Source organism: Vidua macroura, chromosome 4 (assembly GCF_024509145.1).
Source record: "Vidua macroura isolate BioBank_ID:100142 chromosome 4, ASM2450914v1, whole genome shotgun sequence".
In the NCBI taxonomy this organism is placed as follows: domain Eukaryota; kingdom Metazoa; phylum Chordata; class Aves; order Passeriformes; family Viduidae; genus Vidua; species Vidua macroura.
This window is the reverse complement of record NC_071574.1, coordinates 37350749-37364688: the sequence shown is the minus strand read 5'-3', so window position 1 is coordinate 37364688 and position 13940 is coordinate 37350749. Positions and strand designations below refer to the sequence as shown.

Genomic DNA, 13940 nt, shown 5'->3' with positions numbered 1-13940 from the left:
TCCCAACAAGAGACTCTCCAAAACACTGCATTCTTCAGACTGAATTACCTAACTTTGAAAAATGGATTATGGACCCCTAAGATTACTTTTCCCATTACTATTGTATCTCTGTAAGGATGTGTATGGTGTTAACATTACTCTTACGGGGACAAAACCCAGAGAGAGACAGAAGGGCTCAGAAAGGCAGAATTGTCCAACGTAATTATTAACAGACACTGACTACAGCTAACACTGTAACTAAATGTCAAGGTGCATTTTGAATATCAAAATGCTAGTCCCCCCTGTCAGACTCTCTTGCTAAATCTTCTTACTAAAATCTTGCTCACCAGTAGCATATGCTCATCTGTGGGTTTCAGAAATTTCAGAATTATCAACTGCTATAGTTCTTCCCTTAAAATGTAGGGGTTTTTTTTACTATTACATATGCAAATCACAATACAAAAATTAAATTCTCGAAAGAAAATTAGTGCATTTACATCAGCTTTTTAATAAAAGAGGATTTCTGTTAAGGTAAGGTGATGACACCAAGGAGTTCAAAATAAGTTTTAACTAAGATTCACATGGACTACCTCTTCCCTCTGACAAACTGTAGTTTCAATGTAGAGATGTTAAGTGTTAAGTTATATTGGGATAGACCAAATAACTCAAATCACTCCTTTTCCCAACATATAGGATCTATCCAAAATACTTTTGACATCTGCCTCTAGCTTTACAATAACTATTCCTAGTGCTATGCTACTAGTATCAATGATGTTGCAAATAAGAAAGGAAGCTAAAAAGCTATGTTAATTTCAGGCGTCATTAGAAATAGAAGTGAAAAAAAAGGACAGCGCTTATTGAATGAAAATGGATTCAAGTATTTGGAAAAGTGACATCAAAGTTCTCAGGTAATCTTTCAAGTACATCTCATCTTGCTGCTCTTCCATCCAACTTGAGTCCATTACTTCATCAGAGCCATGACTGGATCAACTGAACACTTGCAAGATAGCTGCCTGACGTATCTGAGATATGCAAGGTTGGATTGTCCAGGAGTGGAAGAAACAAAAAACAGAACAAGCTCTGGGAAGAGCGAACACAACTTTAAGATCTATTAGTGAAGATCCTTCCAGCAGATACAGCTCAGGTGCTGAGGATTGAAGGCAGTATGATGCATACAAATCTGGCCTGCACTTTTCAAAATGGAGATGTGAAAATAAACTTAGAGCTGTGCCAGAACCACCAGAGGAATATGGAACTTGTCTTTTATGAAAAGAGGCTGCAAAAGGCCAAGGAAGTAAAGACTGAAATAGGGTGTGAGCTCTCTTTAGCAACAGACCAGGAATCATCTGACAGATCAAATATTTTTAAACAGCCTGACTGCTTAGGTATGTTCAATTAATTTCCAGAATGACCAGTATTTTCAGAGAACTGAGGCATCATGTCTGCTGCTGTCAAGTTGCAGGAAGCCCTCTAGTCCTGCTGGTGTTCCTGCTTTATGGGTTGAACTCCACATCTTTCTGCTTTTACCCCTTCTTTTGGGGTATTTTTTCATTTTTTATGTCTGGAATGTCATGCAGAAACATAGAGAAACTCACAAATTCATTTAAGTTTCATAATTAATTCTTCCATTTTAGCTAAATAAAAGCATTCAAAAGTCAGCTATCTTGAGAACTACAGAGAATGTCTCAAGGTTTCTGCTGGTGCCTATTGTTTACAGATACAAAGCAAAGTGCTTTTCAATTTTCTTTCAGTTATCTTCCTCATTTTTGGAATATTTCTGTTCCAGCTGGGTAATAGCTACTTTTACATTCAGGGCATGCTCCTATTTTGAATTATTATTGTAAGCATTTGAAGAAATTGCTCAGAGGAAAAAAAAAAACAATTGAAAAGAAACCTACATCATTTAGCATCTAAATTCTAGCACTGCTGAACAGGAACTTCTGCAGAAAAAGATATTTAATTCTAAGTGGCTCATATGACTTTTTTGTAGATGCACCTGATGTGGTATCTAGATCTAAACTGACCTCCACAAAATTCATGGGGTGTGTGTGAATTACTTTTACTCAGCCCAAGCAGCAGATTTCTAGTTTCACCATGCACAGTACTTTATTTATTCTTTATATGACTACTAGGCAGATTGTGTACTTAAGGTTCCTCACAATAGTTAAGATTTTACCAACGTATTTTTAGTAGGAAGCTTTCTGAACCCAGAAACTTGCTAATTTATCAGAAATTAAGTAGAAATGCCAGTCAAAAGGTTTTAAAGTGGTGATAGACAGGACATGACATTAGCTTTCACAGGTGAATGCCTCATCATAAAGAATGAGAAAGCAAAATCTTTGGAGAAAACTAAGGTATGAAAGAACACCCTGTACTCTAATTTTGTGTCTGTTTAATGTTCTCACCGTCTCCCTCCAGAAATGCGGGTGAAGTTGTAGCATCTCAAAGACAAGAAAAGAACAGGCAGAGCCCACCTGAGGGTGCGAGGAGATGTCCTGACTTGTGAGGAAAATGAGTAGGGTCTGCTGGGATTTAGAAATATTTTGTAATCAGGGTCAAAGGCTACAGGCAAAATAAGTTCCAGGATTGCATTTGTGCTTTTCACAACTGTTATCACAGTGGAGAGTCATTGTTCTCTATGATCATCAGCTTCTACAAGTAGCTCTTCTCTTTCTCTACTGCTACTAATGGATGACACTGTTCTGAAAGAAATTCTCACTGTCAGTCCACCTTGACTTTGAACTATTTGTTACCAAATTTCAGCTTGTTGTTTTTGCTAAATTCTAAACCGACATTATGATATTTTTTTCCTTTGCCTTTTTTCTTCCGTCTGGACGCAGCAGTAATACTGATAATCACCTGATGGGTCATCAGAGTGCTCTGCTACAAGACATTTTTCTGTTTTTAAAAATTATTTCTCTACTGCTATAATTCTTCTTATGCTATTAATCTTTATTGAGTTATACAGAAATAACTTTGTATAGGTGTATAGTGTAGTTGGATATTGGATGTACTCATGCATTCCCATGGAAAGATAGATAGATAGATAGATAGATAGATAGATAGATAGATAGATAGATAGATAGACAGATAGATAGACAGACAGATAGATAGAAATTTTTTCCCGATTTAAAAATTCTGTCATATTTTCATTATTAAGACCGAAGCTAATATGCATGGGTCAATGAGTTTAAAATCAGTGGTTTCATTATCTAGTTCATATATTATAGGTGGCCAAGCAACTTTGAACAAACCTCACCTGAAAATTGTGTCTATAAATGAGTAAGAAAAGCTTTTACAGGCAAAAACACAATGTCAATTTCATTTAAACTAGTATTTTAAAGGGACTTTGTCGTATCAGCCAGTAGGTGGAGATGTAAGTCCAGTAAAAGCAGAAAACAACTATTTGGCAGTCCTTGATACAATTGAAGGTTTGTATAATACAACTTAACCGAGGTTAGATTTCTTAATAAGTATTAGATGAGACAGATGAAATCTGTCTGCAGTTAAAGCCCATCTATCAGCCCTCCTTGTCTTACAGCGTAGGGCCAGATGTGCCTGCAGAGCTTAGGAAACTTTCATTTCCAACAAAGTATTAATGAAAGTAATAAGGCAAAAATAATTTTTAATACACAAATATGTAAATTCCAGTATTTTTATGAACTTGATCAGTATCCTGCTATACCACATTAAAGAAACATGGCAGTATAAAAAAATATGATCTCAGGCATTCCAATACTCACATTTTGATAAGTTTTGAGTGCCTACAGAAATTATGAGCATGTTATTAATTTCTGGTACATATTCAAATGTTTTTAAAGTATTACCACTCCCATTAAGACAGTCATGATACTCTGTCTTGGCATTAAAAATTTATTAATCTATTAAGTTACCATTATAGGAAGTCATACTGGTAATTGGTTGCAATAGCAATAATACCTTGTGATTTACAAAAAAACACACTCATGTCTCTTAACATCACTCTTCTATAGAATAATAATATCCCTATATAGCAGAAATGGAAATGTAAGCAAATGTAGTAAGGTAAGTGTAAAAATTAATGCAATGTAGTTTATATTCAACATTTATAATAATTCCTTTATTTTTGTTATGTTGTTTGGTTTAAGGTCAAATGAAAACACCCCTGGAAATAACAGGGCCCATATGATTAAGCCATATCGACTAATTACACATATATGACTGACAAAGGACTGTTTGTCTTCCCTGAATGCCCTTTGAACAAGTCAGGAACAAAGACTGTGCTTTGAACAGTTTTGCTGTTTAAACTGTCATTCTGTCAAAAAAAAAAAAAAAAAAAAAAAAAAAATCTCTAAATGACAGGCTAGGCATTAAAATCTACTGCAAAACAAAGAGCTGGGGATTTAAAACATTTCCTGTGGACTGAGAGCTTAGGGTTTGTTCTCCTTCAGGGTTCTCTGGGAGTCTCTTCAAAACCACTGCCCTGTGCTCCCCAGGCAGTGGTCTGAAAACACTCCTCCAAACTACTTTCTTCCCTGCTGTTTACCTTTTCCCTGGGTATTTTGAGAGGTCCTTTGCATGTTTGTAGTGCTTTGAAAAGGAAAATTATTATGACTGTTCTCCCACTGTGCTCTTCCTGACTTATCACCATCTCTCCACTCCCAGTTCACTGCATGTCCACACATCATTTGCACTCGTGGGAAAACAGAGTGGTTATTTGCCCTAGCACGAAAAAGCCAGGGAACTTCTGCAGCATCAGCTAAACTTTCTGCTGGAGAACAAGGAGAGTGGAGGTCATGGGATCTCCTCTCCCCTTGCAGGCATCTCATTCTCTGTAGGGGGCAAATGGACTTCCGTAATTTCATGCCTACAGTGCCTCTCCAGCACTGAAAATAACACTGATACACCATCTTAAAAACAGAAAACATCACAGGGGTTGATTTTCCAAATAATTCACTTGGAGAGATATTTCTGTGCTGTTTTCCCACAAACAAGAGGTACATTTTCAAGTGAGTAAAGTTTAGACAAGAATCTTGTTCCCTGACAAAGGATACTGTCTTGGCAGTTTATCAAAGAACTGATGTCAACTCTTTTGAGTCTCATTTGCTCCTGGTCTATCAAGAGACATGCATAGCATTTTATAAATAAACTAACAGCAAATTTCAGGGTGTTTATAATAATTTTCACTTCACAGGTTGAAGGAGGCATTTACCTTTGCCTCTTGACAAAAACTTGTCTTCCAGCTAGAATGGTATTTTGGTCACTTACATGAAAATTAAACAGATGCTAGTTTGTCTGGGGATAATTCAGAATAAGGTACTCATCAGGTCAATACCTATAAGTGAACTCTCCTAAGACTATAAACAAAATAGGTTTTCACTTTTCTCACTCAAGTCTGAGATAAATAACCTGATTCACAGATAAATTGCCAGGGTTAAAAACTGCAGAAATATGGAAGGTACATAATTAATGTCACAGAGATGCAAAACCTGCTGATATCCTATAATCCAAAATCAAAATGGAAATTGTCTTGAGATCATCTGCAGACATTATCCTATATGATTCAGTTCAATGTTGCATTAGAATCTGCACGGTGCAATTCAGCAGCTCCACGGAGTAGAGGGCTTTGTGCATAACTGGATCAGATTGGAACATGTGCCCATGAAGTCCTAGCCTTGATCTCAAGGCTGGAAATTGACCTGAAGAGCAAGCTGCTATTGTGCTGTAAATCAGATGCCATCTACAGGATGTGAAGGAATTCTTTGGTACCATTTTATAAAGGTTTGCTTAGCAGGAAACTGACAAATTTTCAAGGGCCACAGTGGAACATACTGCATTTCTGGCTGAGAAAATAGATTGTTGAAAAGCCAGGGACTCTGCATGTCTCGATTTCTGGCATGGAACAAACAGACATTATTATAATCAGGGCTTAGAACAGAATTTGCCATTTGCACAAACCTCAAGTAAACTCAAGTAACATTGCAATAGGCTGTAAACAACTGGAGGGTTAAGTAGAATTTAATAAATCTTAGCAAATTGAAAAGTGAAGTAAAGAAAGGAAAAAAAGATAAATTTCCAAATGTGCAGATATAAAATATCACACTGATCTATGGATAACGAAGACAGATCACTCTTTTGGACATGGCACTTGAAATAGATATGAATATAAATGCCTTGCCTTTACACATGTAAAATCTGAATTACAAGAGAAGGATGATGAATACTTGGCTAGATACCAGCTCTGCAGAAAATGATGTGGAGGTTACACCAGAGCACAAGCCTGGCATGAATCAATACTGTCAACGAAATGTAAACAGGAACATAGTCTCTGAGAGAGGCAGTCACCTATCTATTCCACCAGGCAATGGTAAGACTTTAGCTGGTGCTGTACGCTCTCAGGATGGAAACAGTCCACAGAGGAGCAAAGATAATCATTGGAGATCTAGAAAACATTATTTATTAAGAGAGGCTGAAGGAAAGAATATAACTTACTTGAAAATGAAAAATGAACTTATGTGACACGAGTCCTCAAGTCCTTAAAAGCTCTGCTCCCACTGTACAGTGTAAGTGATTAAAAATTTGAATGGGTTAAAGCCATGACAGGAAGGTTTCTGACTGGATATTGTAAGAATAGTACTGAAACACTGTGTATATACAAATTTCTTTCCCATCTCCTCTTTTTTCATGCTTCCAGCACACATTGCATTGGCAGCTTATTTTTTTCAGAGTGGAAGCCATAAAAATCTCATTACCTCAGGGCTACACCAAGATAGCTGGACAGGCAGAATTATTCCATGCAGAATCAAAAAAATCAGAAGGTATATACTGGCAAGTGAAGATGCTTCTATGTCATGCTTAGTTGATCACTGCCTCTGAAAAAAGGACCATGGGCATTGGAGCACTGTGATACTGTGGAGTTCCTCAAAGAGCAAGGGGTAAATGACACACACATCCCACCCTGGACAGATGCTAAAGAGTATTAATAAACCTGGGCCAATGAGCAGGTATGGAACTTGCATCAACGGACACATTTGAAAGTGGTCTGGCACACAGTGATTCCATAAAATGAATTGGTTCAGCCTTTATGCTTTCTTCTGTTGGAAGCAACTGTAGCACTAGATTGATGGTTTCGGCAGCAGCAGAAAACATTCTTTAAATAAAATCATTCTTTAAATAAACCACAACAACCCAATGGATGCAGAGGTTGCTCCCAAATTTATGCTGATAAACACTTTAAAATGTAAGAGAAGGGTGTTGTTTTTCTCTTTCTTAGAATCAATAGGTGTCACCAAATTCTGAATGAAAGTTCTAGAGAAAATGGCTTTAAACATAGAAATAAGAATAGAAAGAATTGCTTTTAAAAGGTGACTTATTTTTCTGTATGGAAAACTGTTCAGACAAGATTTTATAATTTTGAAAGTGAAGCCATCTGTATCAACGTATGGTGATAGTTTTAAATAGCTCACCTGTATGCACTGAGCAACATACCTCTGTCTTCTTCTTGGCCACCATCCTAGTCTTTTTTATGTAAAGACGTATTAAAATCATGCCCAGAAGCTCCTTAATTTTCTAATTACTGGTAGTATTCCTAACCCATTCTGTGAATCTGCCCCAGCATATGGGCATATATACTGTCAAGCTCCAAAGTTGATACTTGTGTGAAAGAGCAGGCTAACAGCTCTAGAAGCATTATACTCAAGGTGTTTACATTTTCTTCTAAATATGATGCCCCAAGTATTAAAGAAAATTGGAAAGACGAGTTTAGGCATTAGGAACAAAATTAGTACTCTTTTGTCTTGGGTGGCATGAGCCACAATGACCATTTCAGTGAAAGGTTGTGTATCAAATCTGAATCTACCCAATTCAACTAGCATGAAGAACTTGATTAGTGATTGATTTCCTTGATTGAAAACTAAAATTAAACTGGCAGCAGCTTTTTATCTTTGATTTTTTTTTTTTAATTTTGACAACTTACACTCTCTGTACAGGTGTCTCCTCTGTACTGGTCCTCAGAGAAAATGTACTGGTTGTAAGTACCTCTACAATGAAATCCTATCAAAGGCAGGAGAAAATGATTCAATATGAGCATATGTGTACCCACAAATTCTGTGTTAGTGTCAATATCTCTCACTGAAAAAAATTCTGAGATTTCAAGAGGCCACAGGTGGATGACAGTTTGTAAAAGGTATTTTTATATCCATTATTGTTATCTCCACTAGCAGTCTTTTACAGACCACAGCTTGTCAAAGCAATAAATCAAGACGGTAACTTACACAAACTAGCACTGGTTGGAGACTGCTTCACTCCAGAATAATGCCTTTGCATAAAACATTCCTGCTGCACAGTTCAAAACAGTAGATTACACTCAGGCTTTAAAAAAATAGATCATTGTTTCTGGTTGTGAGAGGTTTTATGAATATGTTTATAGGCAGAAATCAGCCATAAAAGACATAGGCTATAAGGCACTGGGAGCTATAGAACAGAAATCACTGTCCAAAGCATTTTCTGAACTTCAGAAAATGAAAATAAAATTGTAAAAGTACTTGTCAGATTTGAAATGTAGTCTTAGCAAAGATTTTCTTTGCACGAACATGTTGTAAAAAGTATGTATTTAAATACTGAAAGTAAGGAGCTGCAGAAAAAGAGTATTTCTAAGAGTATATCAAATTTTAAAAAAAGAGCATCTGGATGACAGTTTGCAAAATAATAATGTGATTTTAGGTACGCAATTCAACAGAAAATGTCAAGTAACCTTCCAATCTGTACACACAACTAGCTACATTAGGGTCATAAATTACATTCAAGGTTGAGAGCCAGTGATGAAAGGGAAAGAAAAATGTACTGATCACCCAATTTTATCCCTTGAGCATGTCCAAAATTTTACCCAAAAGTACATCCATTAAACATAAGTGGCTCCTATTACTGTGAGAGCCTTGTGATGGTGGAGTGATTCTATTTCTATATTATAAATAGGAAACTGAGTATAGGAACTAAAACGTCAGATATTACAAAGTTGTTTCTACTTGCTTGAATAGCCCAGTATTTGCAAAACCACTGTCCTAGTTCTTTGCTAGAGTTACGTGTCTCTTCAGCTTTGTCTCCCTTCAGGGAGGTCTGGAGATCACACTGGAAGGCAAAGAACTCTTGGAGAGTAGGTAGTGGCCACACACCAAAACACTTCTAACTTCCTCAGATAGGTGCTAGGAGTCTTGGCATCCAGTAAATAGCACAACACTTCTCTCATTGGTTAAATTTTCCATCTTGAGTTGCAATTCAATAGCAATGTTTTTAGGTCTCACCTGCACCTTTCTCTCCTTCCTGCATCATAAAGTTACACCATCATAAAACTGCTCCAAGGAGCTCTGCAGCCCCTTCCGAATAATTTTTTGAGTTGCATTCATGTTTTCTTGTCTAGCGAAAAGTATGTTGCAGCTGGCATGAAACTGATGCCAATTTTCAGATCAGGTGTGTGATACCTTGAATTGATGTAATGCCAGGAAATAAAGAGCAGTCATCCCCAGCAGGCCTGAACATATCAAACCTCCACTTTGTACTTCCACAGAGCTCTTAGCTCTGACAGGCTATTAAATCGTATAAACTGACATGCTGTATATCACAGTCCATTATAGTAACAAGGTTATCCCATTAGTTTAAGTGGCGATTGCTTGGGTTAGGCAAACTCTGCTGGAGACCAGAGTGCCTGCACCATGGAAAGGAACAGCTGCAGAGGAGCATGCTCTTATGTCCCAAACCTATGTGTCCTGTAAGGGCAAGCTCTCAAACCTCTGCTGTGACAGAGGAATGAACCAGCAGGAGATGACAAGCCAAGATGACCCTTGCCACAAAGCAGATAAACATCTCTGGTCCTCCCTGCTTATAGACTAGAATAAAACATCCCAAGTGATCTCCAATTCTGCTGAATGACCACTGATCCTAGGATCAAGACAGTGAGCATCATCATGACATAATCATGATTCCACAATTGTCCGACAATTTCCCACCATGCTTCAGAACACCAATTTGAGTTGTTTGCACAACCCCAGATGCAGCAGAGGAAAATAGCATGTATATTCAGGTAGTTGTACACAAACTGCAAGACAAAAATCACTACAGTCACTGTGATGATCTGCAACTGGGACAGATCAGTTGAATGCAATGTAAAACCTCTCGTTTCTGTGACACATGAAAAAGGGAAATCAAGGAGTTCACAGACTTAGTGACTGCATGAGGAGGCAACCTTATTAGAGGAGAAGTATGGCTTCCATGCCTGTAAGGATTCAGTGTAACCTGAAAAATAGTCACACAGATCTTTCAAAAAACTCACTGATCTTAAAAGCTACATGAGATCCATTTATGGAATAGTTGTTAAACTTTCCTATATGCTACAATGAGCATAGAAAAATATCCAATAATTGACATGGGAGCTTTGACTGAAAATACATTTTAAATGGCTGTAGTTTGGTTCAGTGAAACCTATGGGAGATTTGGCATGACCAATGACAAACTATATGTGAACCAAACTGATAAAATTTGTGCATGAATGCTGCCTGATCCAAGTGCAGTTACAAATTTGTCATATGACTCCCGGTTGGTGCTAGTACATTATCTGTACAGGAATTTGACTGGAAGCTTTTGAGAGCATTTTGCAGTCTTAAAGTCATAAACATCAAGCCAAATCTTGGTGTAAAGCTACTTGTTGTGAACAACTGCAGTGGGCCTGAGAATGGGTGAGAGTGTACATCTGAGAAAGCTGAGAGCTGCAGTGAAACTCCAAGTTCTGTCACAGCAAAGGATGGAGATGCAGCCCCAAGTGGCACTGCAGGCATAGGAACAATAAATCATGACTACACTCACACCACAAATGGATGAAAATGTCTCTTCTTCACAAGAGGGATTTTGAACTGGAAGACCACGTTGAGATAGGTGGTGTCTAATGGGAGAGCACCTGGTCAAAACTGACCACAGTGGAATACTATTAAAAAAAAATAAAATGTGGGAAAAGATTAATTCCAGAACACTAGCTGAGCTGGCATTGGAGCTGAGTAAGATTCGTGCTCCTGTCATACCAAGAGCCTCCCTGCCAACACTTCAGCTGGTTGTGTCAGCTGCAAACATGCTGCTGGTATCTGCTGCAGCAGTACTTTGATCATATGCAGATGGAAAGCAAATGTACCATGCAGATAATACAACAACTGCTCTTTAGGTCTTCTGTAGTTTGATCTGGTTTTATGTACGTTATTTCTTAGGCTGATGTGACCTTTTCTGCTTCACACATATACTGTGCTGGCATTTTAAGTGAGGGGAAAAACTCATCAGCAGACTTTTTGGATCATGTATCCATTATTTGCTGGTGTTTTACTAAGAATGCTGGCAATTTTCCAGTTCATTAGGGATCATCTCAGATCTGACTCTGCTGGCAAGAAATAAAACTATTATAATACCAACAGTAAAATATTTAACCTAAATTTTAAAAAACTCCCTACTGCTTACAAAACAGTAGCATAATATGGTGCTGGCTGAAGCAAATTCTAGTTTTAGTGCATATGTACCTAAAGGAAAACTGTTCTGTATCTTTTATTTCACAGAAGCTGTCTTGGTCAATTAAGTTACTGATAGGTAAAATGGTTTGCAACGCTTACTGTATTTGTTGTAAGCAAGATATTAAAAACTTGAGGTCTCAGCAGAGAAGGCCCTAGGAGAGAAGCAGTACTGACTTTGAATTAGAAAATAATCTTTCTCCTAAGCAAAATTCATACTGATTATTTAAAACATAACTATTCTCATCTGTCATTTTTGGCAGAGGGTACTTTAAGCAAGCATATTGTCCTAACTCAGCCAGCCTTCAGTCCTGCTGGCACATGTGGGGGCAGACATGATGGTTCCTTGAGCAATGCAGCATCGCTCTGATGTGCATCCTATTATGGGGAAAACAAAGGAAGACTCACTGATTTGTGTAAGAACAGGGAGGTCTTTCCACCTGACAGCTACTCCGATTACAAGAGATTTATAGGCTGCATTGTACTATACGTTGTTCCTTGAGAAGCCATTTATCTGCCTGTGTCTCACGCTGGCAGGGCAAGGTGGGTGGGTATCAAGTGCTGCCATGCTGAGTGGAACAGCAGTTCATGCAAAACCACTGCATCTATTCTGTACTGCACAAAACCTTGTCTTTCCAGGAAGTTTCCTATGAGAGATTCCAATTTAGTCCTCTCTTGTTTTCGTGACAAGATTATACAAGATGCACACTACAAACAGCAAATGTGAAACAACTGTAAGCAATCCTGTAGCTATGCTGGCAATAGAGAAGTTTTACTTATACAAACTTTGAATGGTGAACCAAATTATACAAAGGTTACTTTTGGTAAGTGCCAAGAAACTGCAACTGCTCAGAGGACTAAGAAGACTTAGAGCAATTGAAGATTTTGCAGCTCTGGAGTGTTATGTGATTGCACTAGCTGCATCTATGTTGTGGAATGGTGTAGCAGGGCCCCTCAGAAGAGCTTATCTGTGTCTTGTTAGCTGGTGAAATAACTCAGGGCATCTTGCCCTTCACGAGAGCTTGCTAATCGGTGAAATAACTCAATGAAGACAGCTTGTCTTGCAGTGACTTTTTTGACGCCATGAAAGTAAATGCTTCCAGCTGTCAATAGATATTTTGCTGTGGAAGTGAGATCTGGAAAGATAAGCAGGAATTTCTGACTGACAGTTCACTTTACAAACTATAAAAGCTACATCAAACTTTCATAAGGCAGGAATCTGCATGTTCCCTGGAAATGTGTGGGGCTTTCTCCACAAAGCTGGGATGTTACTCTCCTGGGAGCCAAGTGAAAGGACTCTGTGCACGATTGCTATTTTGGTGGTAAATTACATTGACTCCTAGTCAATATAATATACTAGTTCTTACATATTAGTTCTTTGCTAGCTTTAATATAGATACCTCAATATTGTTCACTGTTTTATGTAATCTACTGGTTCTCTTTGTTTTATACTGTGTAATAAGTATAAAGCCTCTGTTTAAGGCCTTTTGTTTATTGTTGCCTATCCAATAAATAACTAATTTTATAATAAACCTGATCTGCCATCCTTAGAACTTGCAGGCTGGAGTTTAGGTGCGGGCCGTACTAAATTTAAACTGCTGTCAAAAATCTGAGGCTAAAGCAGGGCTTGCCTGAACCTCCCACCCGATCAGTAACAAGTGGTCACATTGGCACCTGATGTAAAGTACATCATCGGCACTTATGCTAGTGCAAGATGAAGGCTGAAGGGCCTGGACAGAGATAAGCAAAAATAACAAATAGAAAAATGAAAATGAGCCCACAAATGTGACACTCCTTCCTGCTGGTCATTCCCTGGATATTAGGGTCAGCGACCCAGTTCTTCTGTTGCTATTTTTTCCAGGTTTTGCTTTGAGAAGGGGACAACGCTGAGGTTTCAAACTGCCATAACCTACAGTGTGAAGGTTCAGCCAGGGTTAGCAAGTGTCAGAGCCTTCCCTACTGGCATCCCTACTGGGATGTGTCTGTGTGAGAGACCTGAAGACGTTCCCACATTAGAACCATGTCTGTCTGTCTGTCCTTTCTCTTTTGATAAGGATTAATCCAGGCTGATCCTTACATGATAATAATTAAAAGATAAGAAAAAAGGATGTACCTTTGTGAAAAGAAGGAAGATCATTTCTGTGAATGAGCTGATCTCTACAATACTGGGATCAGAAGCTGTCTTATCTAAAACTATTTACAAATCATCTTGACAGTGTTCAGGTTTGACAGCTCTGTATTTAAGTTACAGCACTGCATATACAGCAGCCATATCACCAGTTATAAACAAAGCATCTGCTGGTGTAATGTGGACTCAACTGCCAATGCATATATTGCATCAATCTCCAGAAAATAAAACATTAAATAAAGTTTCTGTGAAATAAACAGATTACCTGTCACTTTTTGTCTGATGCCAATACTTAACTACAAGCATGTGCCTGTCTC

The 13940-nt window shown here is 38.0% G+C and overlaps 1 protein-coding gene across 1 annotated transcript in view; it reads right to left on the bottom strand.

The window, feature by feature from the left end:
- GALNTL6 (polypeptide N-acetylgalactosaminyltransferase like 6) overlaps nucleotides 1-13940 on the bottom strand; it is a 433763-nt gene that overhangs the window by 57067 nt on the left and 362756 nt on the right. The gene's annotated exons all lie outside the window — the stretch shown is intronic.